This window comes from Acanthochromis polyacanthus, chromosome 21 (genome assembly GCF_021347895.1).
Source record: "Acanthochromis polyacanthus isolate Apoly-LR-REF ecotype Palm Island chromosome 21, KAUST_Apoly_ChrSc, whole genome shotgun sequence".
Lineage (NCBI taxonomy): Eukaryota > Metazoa > Chordata > Actinopteri > Pomacentridae > Acanthochromis > Acanthochromis polyacanthus.
Genome location: NC_067133.1, coordinates 8,695,869 through 8,712,708, shown reverse-complemented (window position 1 = coordinate 8,712,708; position 16,840 = coordinate 8,695,869). Strand labels below are relative to the sequence as shown.

Here is a 16,840-nt window from a genome sequence, read left to right as displayed (position 1 = left end):
GAGAGAAGAAATTTTGCTTTTTGTTCATCAGACTGCACAGTTTGTCAGGCATCAAACACTGAACATCATCACAAACACACCATCCCTATTGTGAAGCATGGCGGTGGCAGCATCATGACATGAAGCATGGTGGTAGCATCATCATGGTGTGAAGCATGGTGGTGGCAGCATCATGACGTGAAGCATGGCGGTAGCATCATCGTGGTGTGAAGCATGGTGGTGGCAGCATCATGATGTGAAGCACGGTGGTGGCAGCATCATGATGTGAAGCACGGTGGTGGCAGCATCATGATGTGAAGCATGGTGGTGGCAGCATCATGATGTGAAACATGGCGGTGGCAGGATCATGACGTGAAGCACGGTGGTGGCAGCATCATGATGTGGGTTTTCAGCAGCATGGAATGCTTGTAAAGATAGAGGGTAAAATTATTTAGTTCATCAGTTTCATGTTTTTGTCCAGATAAAAGTGTCTGCTAAACTCCAAGCATCTCTCCAGCTCCAAACATTTCTAATCCAGCAGAACTTTGAACAGAAGCCAGTGAGTCTTTCATTCGTTGTCACAGCGAGGTCGTAATGTTTCCTCAGTGCTATGGCCTTCCACTGAACCGACAGAGGTTTTCAGAAGAGAGTTTTGGCTTTATTTCATTCACTGGCATCGGCCTGCAAAATTTACACAAGCGTGTGTGAGATAAAGAGGAAGAGGCTGAAGCTCGTACAGGAAGGCTGCAGCTGTAAATCTGCAGGAAGCCGCAGAAAGTCGGCCATTACAGTAGAAGCAGGGGTGACTGATGGTGGACGGACAGCAGATAGATCGTCCTCTGTTCTCACTTTCAGCCTCCAGCACAACAACAGACGTCTTCACCTCTGAAGAGCGTTAAAGGACGGCTGCTGACTCCTCAAATCTTCCTGAACGTGCTGTAAATACTCAAACAGCAGCTTCTATTTCAAACAAACACAAGTTGAAAGTAGAAAAACAACTTGGTCATCGACTGAAATACATGAACAGACTTCTTCTGGCATGAAAATGTTTTATTTGACATCTTTTGAAAGTGGAAGTATTGCTTAAGGAAACTATCGGTTGTCTGAAACCACAGCTAGAAGAAGTATTTAGATCCTTTAAGTAAAAGTACCATTAAAACAAAGTAAAAATACTTCTAAGAAATAATGTTTGGGTTCAACAACAAAAAGCTAAATTTACACAACCATTTGCATCGATCTTTTACAGTTACGAGAACTCCTGATGAAATTATTCTCAACAAATAAAAGTCCAAAACTGCAAAGTAAAAGTACCTCAAAACAGTACGTAATGACAGTACTTGAGTAAATGTACGTAGTTGTTTGCCGGAGTATGTTTGTGCGGCACACCAGTGCTGAGATAAATATAATGCTCAAAAACTGTGAAAATAACAGGGAATCTCTTTAAGATAATATTTCAAATGATGAATACAGGAAAACTTTTTACATTGTAAAATAACTGATTCTTATTTACTGATGTGGACGTTATTATGTGCCGTTTCAGGCTGTTGTTTTTATGATTAATGTGTATTTTAATGCTTTTTCTGTGAGCAGGGAAATCCTGTAAAATAGTATTTAAACTTTTTACTATTTTTCAATCTTTATTATACATTATTTTTCTTTGTAATAAACATTTGTAAAAAAAATTGAATACATATATTTTTATCGCAGATTAAATGCAGTAAAATTGTCTAATTTTATTGTCAGAATGTAAAAGAACAAATCACAAATTCTGAAAATGTAGATTTTTGAATGATTTTGGGTCATTTTTTAAAAAAAAATTACAATATAAATTAATCTATTTTTTCTGCAATTTTACTAGAAATCTGTAATTTACCAAAACAGTGAAAATCTGTAATATAATAGTTAAGAACATATTTATGATTTTTCTTCATCTATATATTTTTTCTTTCAAATAACTGTGAATATCTGTAAAATGATGAGACTTTTAAGCTGATTATAAAACAGTAGAAAATAGTATAATTTTACTGTTTATTGGCATAAAAGGATAAGTTATTTGTTTAAAAAATATTAATTTTTGATGTGGACAACATGTAAATGAATACTTTTTCTATGAACAGTGAAAATATTTAAAATAAAAATGTAAAAATTTATTTACTATTTTTCAGTCTTAAAAATACAGACTTTTTCTTTCAAATATTGACAAATATTTGTAAAAAAAAAATAGAAGAAGAAGTAGTTTGGGCCATTTTTTTCAGAATTAAAATACAAATTAATATTTTTTCTGAGATTTTATTAGATATGTGTAATTTAACAAAAGAGGAAAATCTGTAAAATAACAACTGAAATATTAATACAGTTTTTCCATAATCACATAATTTTTCTTCCAAATAGCAAATATTTGTTTAAAAAAATCATAAAAAATGTATAAACAGTGTACATTTAAGGGCACACATTGTATAGGAATAAATTACTGTTTGCAAAAGTACAGTTGTTTGATGTGGAAAAAATGATAATATTTCTAGAAGTAGTCAGAAAATGTGTGGTTAAAGGTCTTCTGTGAAGGAAAACTGTAGTAAGGAAATGTTCAGACGTGCACGTGGGACGTTCTTTCTGGACATAACATCCAACATTTGATGTTAAATGAACTTTTCTTTTGTAATTATCCACCTTTATTCTCCATAAATCCTCCTTTCTCTTGGTTTCGGACTGAACTCTGCGACTTGCTCATGAGAAAGCTCGGTGGAGAAACTCTCAGCTACTTCTTAATCCTTTGAGCCTCGATTGAAATTCACGGGGACCATTTAGCGCCGGCGGGCCTCGACTCGCTGGGGACCCGACCGGACCATCCTTCTTCTCCGAGGCCCGTCTGTCACCTGTCAGGATTATCCAGCCGTTCAGCCGGACCTTGTTATTGAAAAGCTCCAGCAGGAGGAAATGTCCAATTTCTGTGATATTTTACTTTGTAATGAAATGTCAAGGGGACGTGAAAAGGAGGAGATGCTCCATAAATCCCACCTTTGGAGTGTTTTGGTGTCTGAGGCCATGTTTTATTCACGCCGTCTCTCCTCGCTGCTCGTGTTTGCCTCTCCGGGTTTGACGTCGGCGGGTAAACGAAGACGGACAGGTCCAGGTTTTCTTTTGTCTGCAGACTCAGTTCAGTCCTGAAAGAGAAGAATCTTATTAAAGAACCAAGGATTGGTTATTTTCGTTTCGGTTGGTATTAAGAAAACGAGTCTGTGCTGACATTTGCATGTTGGGTTCCAGAGGTAAAAGTCTTTTTTGGTTTTCTTCAGAGATGATGTTAATGATGAATCTTCAGTACAAAGATTAACTTCTGTGGGACAAAATATTGAATTCATTGATTAAAAAAAGGTTCAAGCACATGGACGTTAAAGCTGATGTCCTCCTGGTCTTGGACCCTTGCTTCTGGACTTGTACTGTACAGGTTTTGGATTGGTGTGAAACTATCTTAAGAGGATTTTTGAAACGGGCTTCCAAGTTAGTTTTGGAATTGGTTTTAGATCGGTTTTGGCCAGATTTTGTCACTGTTTTTGTAACTGGTTTTAAACTTGATTTTAGACATGTTTAGGGTGTTTATTGGACATGCTTTGGACTAGTTTAAGAGCTTTTTTGTACTTTGTTTTGAACTGGTTCAATGCTTGGTTTAGGACTGGTTTTGCCTGAGTTCTGGTCTTGGAATTGAACAATCTCAGAAGTTGCTATTCGACTGGTCTCAAGTTGATTGATGGAATTGGTTTAGAACTGGTTTTCCGCTAATTTTTGAAATTGGTCTTGGATTTGATTGTGGGAGTGGTTTCGCCTTTGGTTTTTCAACTAGTTCTTGGATAAGTTTTGAGCTAGTTTTAGAGGATTTTTTACAAACTGATTTCTTAAGGGTTTTAGACAGATCTTTGTAATTTAGAGGGTTTTTGAAATGGGTTTTAGACCAGGTTTTAACTTGAATTTACACTGGATTTGTGCCCATCTTTGGCTCGTTTTAGGTCATTTTTGAAATTGCTTTTGGACTTATTTGAAACTGGTCTGGGGCAAGCTTTTGAAATTGATTGGTTTTAGATGTTCTTTCAGACTGCTTTTGGACTGGTTTTTGGATACTTAAATGTGGTTTTTGACAGGTTCTGGACTCATTTCAGACTGGCTGTTAACTGGGTTGTAGAATAGTCTTTGGCTAGTTTTAGATTGTTTTTGAAATTGGCTTTGGAATGGTTTCAGACTGATTTTTGCTGGGTTTTGGGCTTGGTTATGGAGTAGTTCTGAAGTTGGTTTTATATCGTGTTTAAAAGACACATGAAAAGTGGAAACAATTAATATAAACTGAAACTCGTAGATGAATGGATGGATGGATGGAAATGTGAATGGAATGTAGAAAATGGTAAAATGGTGCCATATGTATGTGTCAAAGTGCACTTGATGTACATGAATTTGAAACCAGAATCTCAGAGGAGACGTGAAGCGGAACCCTTGACTGGAAATAAAAGGATTCCGGCTTTTTTCAGCCTTTTGCAGGTTGCTGCAGGTGTCCATCTCCCTCCATGTCAATGAACAGCAAAAAGCAGCCAAATCTCAGCTCCATAATGACTCTGTCTGAGGTGACGGCCGATTGGTCAATTTCAATTACTGCCTTCTGTCCTTATCAGCCTTCAGAGAGCCGGATCGCTGCTGCTGATTGGACAGCTTCATTAGCTGATGGGAAACGCAATCAGTCCTCACTTCTCACCTGCCGGTTCTGCTTTCAACACGTTGCTGTGAAAAGGCGGCGAAACACGAGCTCAAAGCATAAAAAAGAAAGTGTGACAGGAAGAGAAAAGATGCAAGTGTTTGCATGAAAGATCAATAGCTAATCCTGAGCTTAATCTAGACTCTCTGGTTTATCTACTGCCGGCTGCTTCCTCATCAGGAGAACAAGATCGGTTTGTGTGTGACAAAAAGCTGCAGTGATTCAGGATCTAAAGCCTCCACCAGAGTCTGAACGTCCAGAGCAGACAGAAGGACGGATTATCTATACGCCCCAACAACATGGAGGACAGAGATGGAAGGATGGAGGTGTGAGGAGCAAAAAGCACAGATTAGAAAAGTTTTCTTACCTGCAGTCACACCTGAAGTCGAGAAGCAGCACATAGACGAGTTTTCAGATCTGAAGAGCCTCATCAGAACTGAGAGAATCACAAATCAAGGTTTTACTCATGGAAATAATCAAGTATTTTATTCATTTTGATATATGCCGAGTTTTGGACTGGTTTTAGACTGGTATTGGTCTTGTAATAGTTTTATACTGCTTTTGGGCCTACTGGTGTTGGACCGGTTTGAGACTGCTGTGAGACTTTGTTTTGAAGAGACTGAATATTACTTGGTTTGGACTTGGTATTGGATTACTTTTAGTACAATTTTGAACCTGTTTTAGCCCTGATTTTAGACAGGATTTGGATGTTTTATGCTAGTAGTGAACTTGATTTAGACAACACTGGATTTAACCTGGTTGTACATGATTTTATCCAAGTTTTGAATTTGATTTTGGACTTAGGCTGGTTTAGGACTGGTTTTCCATTTGGATTTGAGTTTGGTTTTAGACTGGTTTTGAGCTCTGTTTTGGAAAAGGTTTATACTGGTTTTGGGCCTGGTTATACTGGTACTGGACTGGCTTTAGACTGGTTTTGAACTTGTTTTGGACTTGGTTTTGGATTACATTTACAGCAGTTTTGAACCTTATATGAGACTGACTTTAGCCCTGGTTTTAGACAGGGTTTGGACAGTTCGTAATGATTGTGAATGTGGTTTTAGACTGGATTTAGACAGGTTGTAAATGGCTTTGTACTGCTTTAAGGCTGGTTTTGAATTTGCATTGGATCAGTTTTATATGATTTTGGACAAACCGATTGATTTCATCATGTTGATATCAAGGCTGTGGTTCTGGCCCTGCTTTAGTCTGGTTTTGAACTAGATTTAATCAGTTTCTGTATCTGTCTCTTCACATTATCCCAGGCTAACTCCATGATGTTCATATCAGAGCTCAGTGAGGATCAGACTGTCTGCTGTTGGACTCTTTGTTCTCTACGACTCAGGAGGTTTGTGTTGTCGTGCAGCAGAATGAATGGGAGAAGATCAGAAGCTTCCTGATGATAGATAACGATCCAAACAGCTGCCTCAGACTCCAACACAGATTCACTCTCACTTTCTCCTGCACATGTATCTCTGATAATATCTGAGTCCATCTCTGCTGAGATCCAATCCAGAGCCAACGCTCCAGTGCTCAGACTCATCCTCCCTCCTCCATCAGGCTTCGGCTCGGAGGAATAACTCAGCGGCGGTCCACAGTAATATCAGGCTGCCTATCGATTACTGAGCCAGCCGGGGAGAGATTGACTTCTTCAAACCCTGACAGAGATGGAATACGTGGATGTGTTGGAGGGACGCTCAGAGTGCTGCAGTGTTAAAGAAATAAACCACAGAAATTATCTCAACGCGCTCAAACTCCCATCATCATGCAGCGTTTCACTTATTATTGTGCTTTTTCTACACTCAATGTGGTTCCAGAAATGAAAGAGAAAATCAAGCTTAGATTTAAGAGGGCACAGAAATACATGTGGTTTTTGTAAGATATTTGCCTAAAAGTAAGAGACAGACACAGAAACATAATAAATCCAGTACAAAACCAGTCTAAGCCAGGTCCAAAACCAGAGCCCTGATCCTCAGCATCATGGAGTCAGAAAGAGACAGATTAAAACCACAGGAGGGAGGAAGCTGGCTAGTTCTCTGAAATACTCCATTATCAGTTGATAACCTGTTTTACTAATGTATCTAAACCAGTCTAAAAACAAAACAAAAATACTTCAAGACCAATCTAAAACCAGAATAAAAATAGTCCAAATCAGTCTAAAATATGCTTAAACCCCCATTCACAAACAGTATAACACTGGTCCAAAATTAAACTAAAAACAGTCCAAAACCAGTCTGAAACCAGTCTTAATCTAGTCCTTCCCCAAGATCAAAAAGTAGTTTAGGGTTAGTTCTAAGCCAGGCTCCAAACACCCCCAACTATTGTATAGAACTGATCAAAAACAAGGTTAAAGCAAGTTAAAAATCAGTCAGAAAAAAACAATCTAAAATAGTCCTAAAGCTTTTCAAAACAAGTCAAAATAGTCCAAAACCTAGTCATAAACCAGTCCAAAGTCAAGCTCAAAACCAGTCTAAGGCTAATCCTAAACAAGTCCAAAACCTGACTAAAACAAGTTCAAAGCTGAAAAACCAAAGTAATTTTAAACAAGTCCAAAAAGCAGTCTAAAACCAATCCAAAACCTGTCTAAAAAAATCACAAAATCACACAAAACTAGTCATAAAAAAATCAAAACTAATCCAATACCAAGTTCACTGCTAATCCTAAACTTAGTCATAAACCAGGCCAAAACCTGTTTAAAACTGGTGTAAGGCTAATTCTAAATCAGTCAAAAAACTGTTCTAAATCTGTCCAAAACCAGTCTAAAATCTAGTCCAAACCCAGTCACAACTAGCCCTAAACCTAGTTATAAACCAGACCAAAACCAATCCAAGAAAATTCCGCCCAACATCAAGTTCAAGACCAGTCTAAGGCTAATCCTAAACCAGTCAAAAACCAGTTCTAAAGCTGCCCAAAACTAATCTAAAACCCAGCCCAAAGCCAGTCACAACTAGTCCTAAAGCTAGTTATAAACCATACCAAAATCAATCTAAAATGCTGCCCAACATTAAGGCGAATCCTTAACCAGTCCAAAGCCAGACTAAAACCTGACTAGCCAAAATTGAAAAATCCAGCTAGTTTTAAACCAGTCCAAAAAGCAGTCTAGAAACAATCCAAAACCTGGGATTTTGCATGTAGAAGGGTGTTTGTATGATGCTGTGTTTGTATGAAGGTTTGAATAGGATAAAACCAGCTGTTTTCTTGGCACGAAAATATAAAATTCTCTCCAAAACCACAGACAAACTAAAAAGACTGCACACGAGGGAACATTTGCTTAAACCGGGATCACGTGTGGTTTGATTGAACGTCCTTTCTGTCAGATCGCGACGCTTCAGCGACCTTGGAGCTCATCAACCTTCGCCGTCTGTCACCTTCCCTCTGTGCAGACGGTAAATTAGAACAACAGTCATGTGGTTGTTGTGGAGCTGACAGTCATGTGAGGCGTCCTTCAGGTTTCTGTGTCCTCAAACCTCCAATTTCACTTTGTTTAGATTAGACCTTCCAGAGCCACCAGGGCAGAATTAATTCAATTAGGGCTGAGATGTCCGACAGAGCACTGACCTCCACTTGGTCTTCACCCGCTAATATGTACTCTGAATGCTCTACGAACACACCTCTTCCTCATCCTCCTCTCTGTGAATTAAATCCAGCCCCAGTGTGATCGTCAGGCGAAGCAGCAACAGGCCGTTTTTCTATCGCTGCTCCCTGGCGTTCACTTTTATTTACTCTGAGCTGTAGGATTACAAACCACCAGACAGAATGTGTGCTGACTGATGTAAACCAAGGACATCCCAACAAAAAGGCAACCCAGTGCTGCAATAGTTGGTTGAATTCAAAATCACTTCGGATTTGGAGCCATTGGAAACAAACTGCAGCTCAGGAAAATTAAGGTCATTTTTAGGGGGGATTTGGATGAATTTAAAACTGGTTTAAAACTGGATGTCAGCTGGTCTTAGGATTGGTTTGGACTGGTGGTGGACCTGGTATTGGAATGCTTTTGGGCTAGTTTTAGACTCGTTTGGACTGGGTTTTGGACTACTTATGGATGTTGTTTTGTTTTGGTTTCAAATTGGTTTTTGGCAAATTTTAAAATGGTTTTGGATTAATTATAGACTAGATTTGGACTGGTTTTGCACTTGGATTTCAACTGGCTTTAGACTAGTTTTGGACTAGTTTGGACTGGTTTAGGGTCTAGGTTGAAACTAGTTTTAGACTTGTTTTGGGTTTAGTTTGGGACTAGTTTAGACTGGTTTTGGGTTTAGTTTGGGACTAGTTTAGACTGGTTTTGGGTTTAGTTTGGGACTAGTTTTCGACTGGTTTTGGGTTTAGTTTGGGACTAGTTTAGACTGGTTTTGGGTTTAGTTTGGGACTAGTTTAGACTGGTTTTGGGTTTAGTTTGGGACTAGTTTAGACTGGTTTTGGGTTTAGTTTGGGACTAGTTTTCGACTGGTTTTGGGTTTAGTTTGGGACTAGTTTTAAACTGGTTTTGGGCTTAGTTTGGGACTAGTTTAGACTGGTTTTGGATCTAGTTTAGGACTAGTTTTAAACTGGTTTTGGGTTTAGTTTGGGACTAGTTTTAGACTGGTTTCAGTCTCATGAAGGCACATTTCTGTCACATTCCTGCACTGAAGTTTTTACTTGAAGGTCATTCTATTTCAAATCATCAAATTTTTACTGTTCCTGCTCAACTATTTCTGATTATTCTGAATTTTTTAACAGCATAAAATATAGATATTTGCAAAGGTGTTTATGAAATTTTAGCTTGTTATATTGAATACTTTGTGATATAAATTTTACACTGGTTTTGGGATTTGTTTTAGATTATTCTTAATGGCTTTGGGTTTGGTGCTATACTGGTTTTGGACTGGTTTTCAACTGGTTTTGGGTTTGGGTTTGGACTGGTTTTGGACTTTTTTGGACTTATTTTAGATTGTCTTTGGCAATTGTTTGTAAATTAGTTATAGACTTGGTTTTGGGTTCGTTTTTTATTTTATTTTTTTGCTGGAGTTTAATATATAAAGTGCTTAGGTAAAATCACACCATAAAGAAACACTGTTGGGTCTTAACTCCAACATTTAAACATGTCAGTTTACTTTCATAACACAGATCATGATGTTCACTGTTCACTTACATCTGTTTCATCTTGCTTGTTTTGCATGTTTAGGATCTGATTTATTTTATAGATTAAATTATCATCATTTCCTGTTTTTTTTTAATTTAAAATATTATTTGACAAGGAAAATGACAGCTTGAAATGCTCAATTTCTAAAATATTTTATATGACTTTACACAGCCTTGTTTTTAAAATGTGCTGCAGAAATAAACCAGCCTTGCTTTGTCCTATTAAACCAGGTAAATGTTCAATTTGCTTTGCTCCAGGAAACTTCCTCAGAAATCAGGTAAATAACAGGACAGCAGAGGTTCCTAACAGGAGAATGAATTGAATCTACAGACCAGTGAGTCAAGAACATTAACAGCAAAGATTTAGAAACGTGAAAGCAACGAGGACACGATTTATAGAGAGTAATTAGAGTAGAGAAGGAAAATCATTGAGGGCTGATCTGTGTTGTTTCTGCTGTAAGCTGTTGAGCCGTGAGCTTTGCAGAGTTTAACACACATTATCAGAGTAAAAAACTAGATTAAAGCAGACAGCAGTGGTGGTGTTTTTAGAGCCTCCAGTAGAATTAAATGTTGCAACAGATAAAACAAACACACTGATGGTTTCACCGGTCTGTGCAGCTAAAAAAAGAAAGTTTCCTTCTGGAGTCAATAAAATCATTAAATTTGATGTTTTTTGTCAGAAAAAGACACATGGTGGTGTTAAAACAGAGGTCCAGATGATTAAAATAATCAGGATTCATCCAATTTCATCACAAACTGTTGAGTTCATTAAAACATTATAACATTTTTAATGTTTTAGACCATTTAGGAGTGTCATTTTCTAGATGTTTCACCGGAAAAAGTGTTAATTTACATGTTGAGTCTAAAACCTGTCCAAAAACAGTGTAGTTTAAATACTATCTGGAATTTAACAAAATGAGGAAAATCAATAAAATGACAGCAAATTGTTCTTAAAAGTTTACAGTTAAAACTGAGTCTAAAACCAAGTAAAAGAACCAAGTCCCAACTCATGTCCATAATTTAAAACCAGTTAAAAACCAAGACCAAAACCAGTTAAAAACCAAGACCAAAACTAGTTAAAAACAAGACTAGAACTAGTTAAAACCAAGACTAAAACTAGTTAAAACCAAGACCAAAACCAGCTAAAAACCAAGACTAAAACTAGTTAAAACCAAGACTAAAACTACTTAAAACCAAGACTAAAGCTATTTAAAACCGAGACTAACACTAGTTAAAACCAAGACTAAACCAAGACTAAAACTATTTAAAACCGAGACTAAAACTAGTTAAAACCGAGACTAAAATTATTTAAAACCGAGACTAAAACTATTTAAAACCGAGACTAAAACTATTTAAAACCGAGACTAAAACTAGTTAAAACCGAGACTAAACCAAGACTAAAACTAGTTAAAACCGAGACTAAAATTATTTAAAACCAAGACTAAAACTATTTAAAACCAAGACTAAAACTAGTTAAAACCGAGACTAAAACTAGTTAAAACCGAGACTAAAACTATTTAAAACCGAGACTAAAACTATTTAAAACCGAGACTAAAACTAGTTAAAACCGAGACTAAACCAAGACTAAAACTAGTTAAAACCGAGACTAAAACTAGTTAAAACCGAGACTAAAACTAGTTAAAACCGAGACTAAAACTATTTAAAACCGAGACTAAAACTAGTTAAAACCGAGACTAAACCAAGACTAAAACTAGTTAAAACCAAGACTAAAACTAGTTAAAACCAAGACTAAAACTAGTTAAAACCGAGACCAAAACCAGTTAAAAACCAAGACCGAAACCAGCTAAAAAACAAGACCAAAACCAGCTAAAAAACAAGACCAAAACCAGTTAAAAACCAAGACCAATACAATCTAAAAACCAAGTCAAAACCAGTTAAAGTCCAAATCCAAAACTAGTCTTAGACTTGTTCAAAACCACTCTAAAAGTATCCCAAAATCAGCTAATAAAAAAAGCCTAAAATATGTTCAAAACCAGTCTTACACCAAGTCCAAAATGAGTTAAAATGTGTCTTCTGCATCGTCTTGGACTTCCGATTAGACACTAGTTGAATGTGCAGCCGGTAAACTGAAATACCTGATATTATTCATCTTTACATCACAGGTTGTTGTTGTTGTTTTTGCAGAGCAGGTTTGTCTGACATGACGTCTGCTCGTGGTGGACTGGAGGTCTCTGTGGACGTCCTGGAGGATCCGCGTCATGTCCTGGAGGCTGGATGGATGGAGGCTCTCTGCAGGGGGAGACCTCCATCCTGGTTCCCAGAATCCTGCTGTGCTGCCTGGTGAATCAAACCTCCACCTCCTGCTGCTGTTTCCCCCCGGACACCATTATTATTCTGAGCCTGTGAATGTGTCAGTTTCAGGCCAGGAGGACTTATTCAGCCATTCATGAGTGGCTTCACTGCAAGAATAAACACCAAAGTAGAAATATCCACACAAATACACATAAAAGAGAAAAAAATCTGTTAAAAAGAAACAAAATAAGAAAATCTGAATGGTAAAAAAAAATATATATATATAAGAGCAGCAAATGTCTGTAAATAATTCAACTTTTATTTGTTTTAAATGCACAACAATGTAATTTTACAGTAACAGATTGTAAACCAACAAATTACTATTTGCACAATACAGATTTTTGATTGATAGTTTATATGAATCCTTTTTCTCTGTGATTTTTAATCGATATTATCTGTAATTTAAATGGGGAAACCTGTAAAACAGCAGTTGAAAGTTGTAGTTATTAAGGATTTAAAAAATTGTAAATAACATAATTTAAAATAAAGGTAAATATCCATAAAAAATATATATGTATTGCTGATTTAAATACTGTAAAGAAAAAAATACAATTTTTCAATTATTATCTGTAATTTAATAGAATAGAGTCTGTAAAATAATAATAAAATAATAATATGAATAATAATGATTCTATTTCAATTCTAAACATAGATAACTTTAATTTCAAATAACAGCAAATTTTGGTAAAATAAAACAATTTGAATTTAGTAGTCAAACATTAAAAAACAAAGAATTGTTTGTAAAATAATAATGAATAAATAAATAATAAAATTCCTGTGATTTTATATTATATTATCTTTAATATAACAAAACAGAAAAAAATCCATAAAATAACAGTACTTTATTAAAAAGAAAGAGAAAGAAAGAAAAATCCAGTTAAAAGCTGTTAAAAATGTTACTTATACAGTGTTTCCAGCATTGATTTGTGTGAGTTACTTTGAATTTACGAGACAGACGGGGGTGACCTGAACGCACCGTCAGCTCTGGAGTTTGTCCTTGAGTTGTTTGGAGGGTTAAACCTGCAGACAGTGAAGGCAGCTCGCTGTTTGTTAATGAAACACCGTCTGATGCGGACCTCGTGGGGACGCTAATAAAAGAGATGATTGTAGCAGGAAGCATCTGGTCCAGGTGACGTCCAGGTGGTGGAGCGTGACTGCGACCACCTGGCTGCCTTTAAGGTCCTTCATGGAGGAACAGAACGATCCCGTGGAGGCTCTTCATTAAAACACCTGTTGGGTTTGTCTGGATCAACACCTGTCCATCACCAGGAGAAGCTCAGTGTGGTTCTGGTTTATCTCAGGAGTGAGTCACTGAGCTGCTATTTATAGCTGCTCAGAATACCAGACACGAATCCTGAACGTAATGAATCATTGTCACAGTTCTGGTTTGTTTTAACTTGGATGTGCTAGTTATCACCTGTAATTTTGTAATCTTTTCTTTTCACTTATATAGAGGATCCCCTTGAAAATGAGATAGTTCATCTCAAAGGGCTATCTCTGTAAATAAATGTAAATAAATAAATAAATTTAGGAAAATAAGGAACTGTTTAAAGAAATTAAAGGTAAAACCAAGTCCAAAAATAGTCTAAAAATAGTCTAAAAATAGTCCAAAACCAGTCTAACACTAATTTAAACCCAAGTCTCAAATCAGTCTAATACTAAGTCTAAGACCAAGTTCAGCTCCAATTCTATTAAAAACCAAGTCTGAAACCAATCTAAAACTAATTTAAAACCAAGTCACAAACCAGTCTAAAACCAACTCTAAAAGGAGTCCAAAGCCAGTTTATAACCAAGTCCAAAACCAATTATAAACCAAGTCAAAAACTAGTCTTAAACTAGTCCAAAACCAAATCTAAAATCAAGTCCAAAACCAATTAAAAAACCAAGTCCAAAACTAGTCTAAAACTAGTCCAAAACCAAATCTAAAACCATGTCCAAAGGCAAATAAAAACCAAGTCCAGAACCAGTCTAAAACTAATTTAAAACCAGTCTAAAACTAATTTAAAACCAGTCTAAAACTACACCCAAAAGCAATTACAAACCAAGTCCAAAACTAGTCTTAAGCTAATGTAAAATAAGTCCAAAACCAGTCAAAGGCTCCGACTCCAACAGCACAGCTCTACCACAAACCAGCGAAAAAACAACATTTTCACTGATTTAGAGGATTTAAAATGAACAACATGAAGTCAGAAATATGAATCAACTCTGAACAAAGACATCAAACCTCTTGACTACTCTAAAGTTCCAGTTAGATAAGTTAATTAAGCTGCCGTCGGAGCGTCTTGGATCGCTTTCCTGCCTCCTGAGTTCAGCTGACGGATGTTTGCTGCAGCCTTAATGCAGAATAATGCAGAGTGATGCTCACTGTGGGACTCTCTTCCTCTACAGGACTCCTCCTCGGCATTTTCCAGCCATATGTCGCTGCTCCGGCGTGGCTCGGTGTCGGGACGCCCAGGGGTGCTGCTCGTCGGCAGGATAAATGGATTGTTGTTTGGAGAGCTGGAGGGTCCAGATGGAGCCCAGAAAGTGTGGAGGAAAGCCACCGAGTTTAGTCCTGATGATGGAGGACCAACACCTGCACATGCAAGCACACAGAGAGCCTCCAACTCACAGCAAAAAGTTGGATTTTTATCACTCTAGCTGGAAGAGCAGGAACAAAGCAGGAAGTACTGACTAGTTTCTTTGTTATTTATAGAACCAAAAAAACCAGAGCGTCTAAAATAGTAAATTAATGTTCTGTGATGTGAAGAAATTCAATGAAAACATTGCTCCTTAGTGATGGCGTTTTGGGTGGAAACTTAAAGGTTTAAGGCTCTGGAGGTCCTTTAATTAATTGTAGTAGGATGAGAAGGTTTGTGATCCCAGACGAGCCTCCAAAAACGTCTCGGGGAAAACTGCTTTGAATGTTTGTGACCTTTAGAAGAAGAAGAAGAAATTCTGTTTGTCCAACTTAATATGTTTGGGTTGAGTCAACATCATTTATTGGAGTTCATTCAACTTATTTGCAGCCATTTAATCCAGCTTAATTTAATCAAGTTAGTCCAATGACCTTTAGTGAAATAAAATTTCCATTACACTGTAAAAAAACAAGTAAAACTATTTACTGATAGTTTTACAAAATTTCTCATTTCATTACATTAAAGATGACAGCTACTAAAATCCCAGACAAAGCATTATTTGACCATAAAATTGCAATATTTAATTATAAAAATGTGTTTAAATCAGGAAAATAAACATTATTTTAGAGATATTTGTTGTCACGGAATGATAAAACAGGTAAATAATTAATTCAGAGTTGTTTTATATTGAACTTGTTTTGTTCAATCCCCATATAGCATCTAGTAAAATCACAGAAATAGTAATATTTTGCATCTTGACTATTAAAAAAAACACAAAAATTTTAAAAAGTCAAAACTCTAAGTAATGTAATTCTACGAATATTTGTTCAACAAATGCATGTGCAAATCCAGTCTTACTGGGTTTCAATTTGCTAAAATATCATTATTTTATAGATATTTGTTGTTATTTTCACGATTTTTTTGCTATTTTTTTCCACCCATCTTAAAGGACATTTTTGTTCCTGACGACATTCCCATAAAACTAACATTTCCATCTGTCTAGAAGAGCACTGCTTCCCCCTGAATATTAAAAACTCCTCACAAATAGCTTTAAAAATCCCCCTAAAACAGCATTTCACTGTATTTTTTAGCAGAATTTCCGAAGCAAAGCACATGTTTGGGACTGTTTCCAGCAGCAGATCCATCCAGATTTCGTGCGGCCATTTACCCACACGGAAATATATCTAGTGACTTAATTCATTTCATTCAAAGATGGAGCTGCTTTAAAGCGGCGTGATCCTTCAGGTTGAGGTTTATCGTGTGTGTCGTTTCTCTGCTGGTGGTTTATTGCGTGGCATGTTGTTTGTGTGACACATTTCGAGGTTCTCACACGTCCAGACATGAAGGCGGCTTCGGTCCGGCCACCTGTGGGCTCCACATGGCCTCAGGACCGACTGCCAGCCTCCACCGTCTGCTCCGGCCTCGTCTGCTTATCAACCGAAAGTTTGCACGTGTGTGTATGTTTGAAAAGTGTGTGTGGCTGTGTTTATGTGCAGCAGGGTTAGCATGAATTACAGGTGTGTGTTCCAGCACAGGTGTGTGTTTGGCATCTGCTCTGTTTGGCATCAGATGACAGCGAAGAGTTTCATCTGTGAAGTCCGCAGCACAAACGCTGATTCCTGCCTAAAGCTGAGTTCAGCTGTCAGGAAATGTTTTGGAAAATGTGTGCGTGGACGCTGCACTGTAAAAAGTCAATAAATAAGTAAATCGTTCAGCAAAAAAAAACTGAATAAAAATAGAAAACTGTAGTGTTAAAAAAAAGAAAAATTTAAATTTGTGTAAGACCTTGTGGACATTATGTACGAAACATCCGTAAAATCTGAAAAGTAGCATCCTGTTTCTTTCCAGTAATAGCAAATATTTGTCAAATAATGCATTTTTGCTGATTTAACCCTGTAAAACCCACTGTTGCATGAGTTTTATTTTTGTAATGTTACTTTCTATTTTATATGTGTGTGTGTGTTTATATATATTTTTTATTATTTATATATTTTGTTTTATCTTATTTTTTCGTAAGTTTTTTGTATTTGTTTTATTTTTTACTGTTTGGTTTTTGTTTTTGCTCATTCTCTTCTATATT

The 16,840-nt window shown here is 36.7% G+C and overlaps 1 long non-coding RNA gene across 1 annotated transcript; it reads right to left on the bottom strand.

The window, feature by feature from the left end:
* Positions 1–1,176: 1,176 nt before the first annotated feature.
* On the bottom strand, positions 1,177–12,215 carry LOC110955081 (uncharacterized). The gene is made up of 3 exons (XR_002595974.2): positions 11,926–12,215; positions 5,082–5,150; positions 1,177–3,140 (listed from the first exon to the last, which is right to left on the bottom strand). It is a non-coding gene; the product is annotated as an uncharacterized LOC110955081 (long non-coding RNA).
* Positions 12,216–16,840: the final 4,625 nt, after the last annotated feature.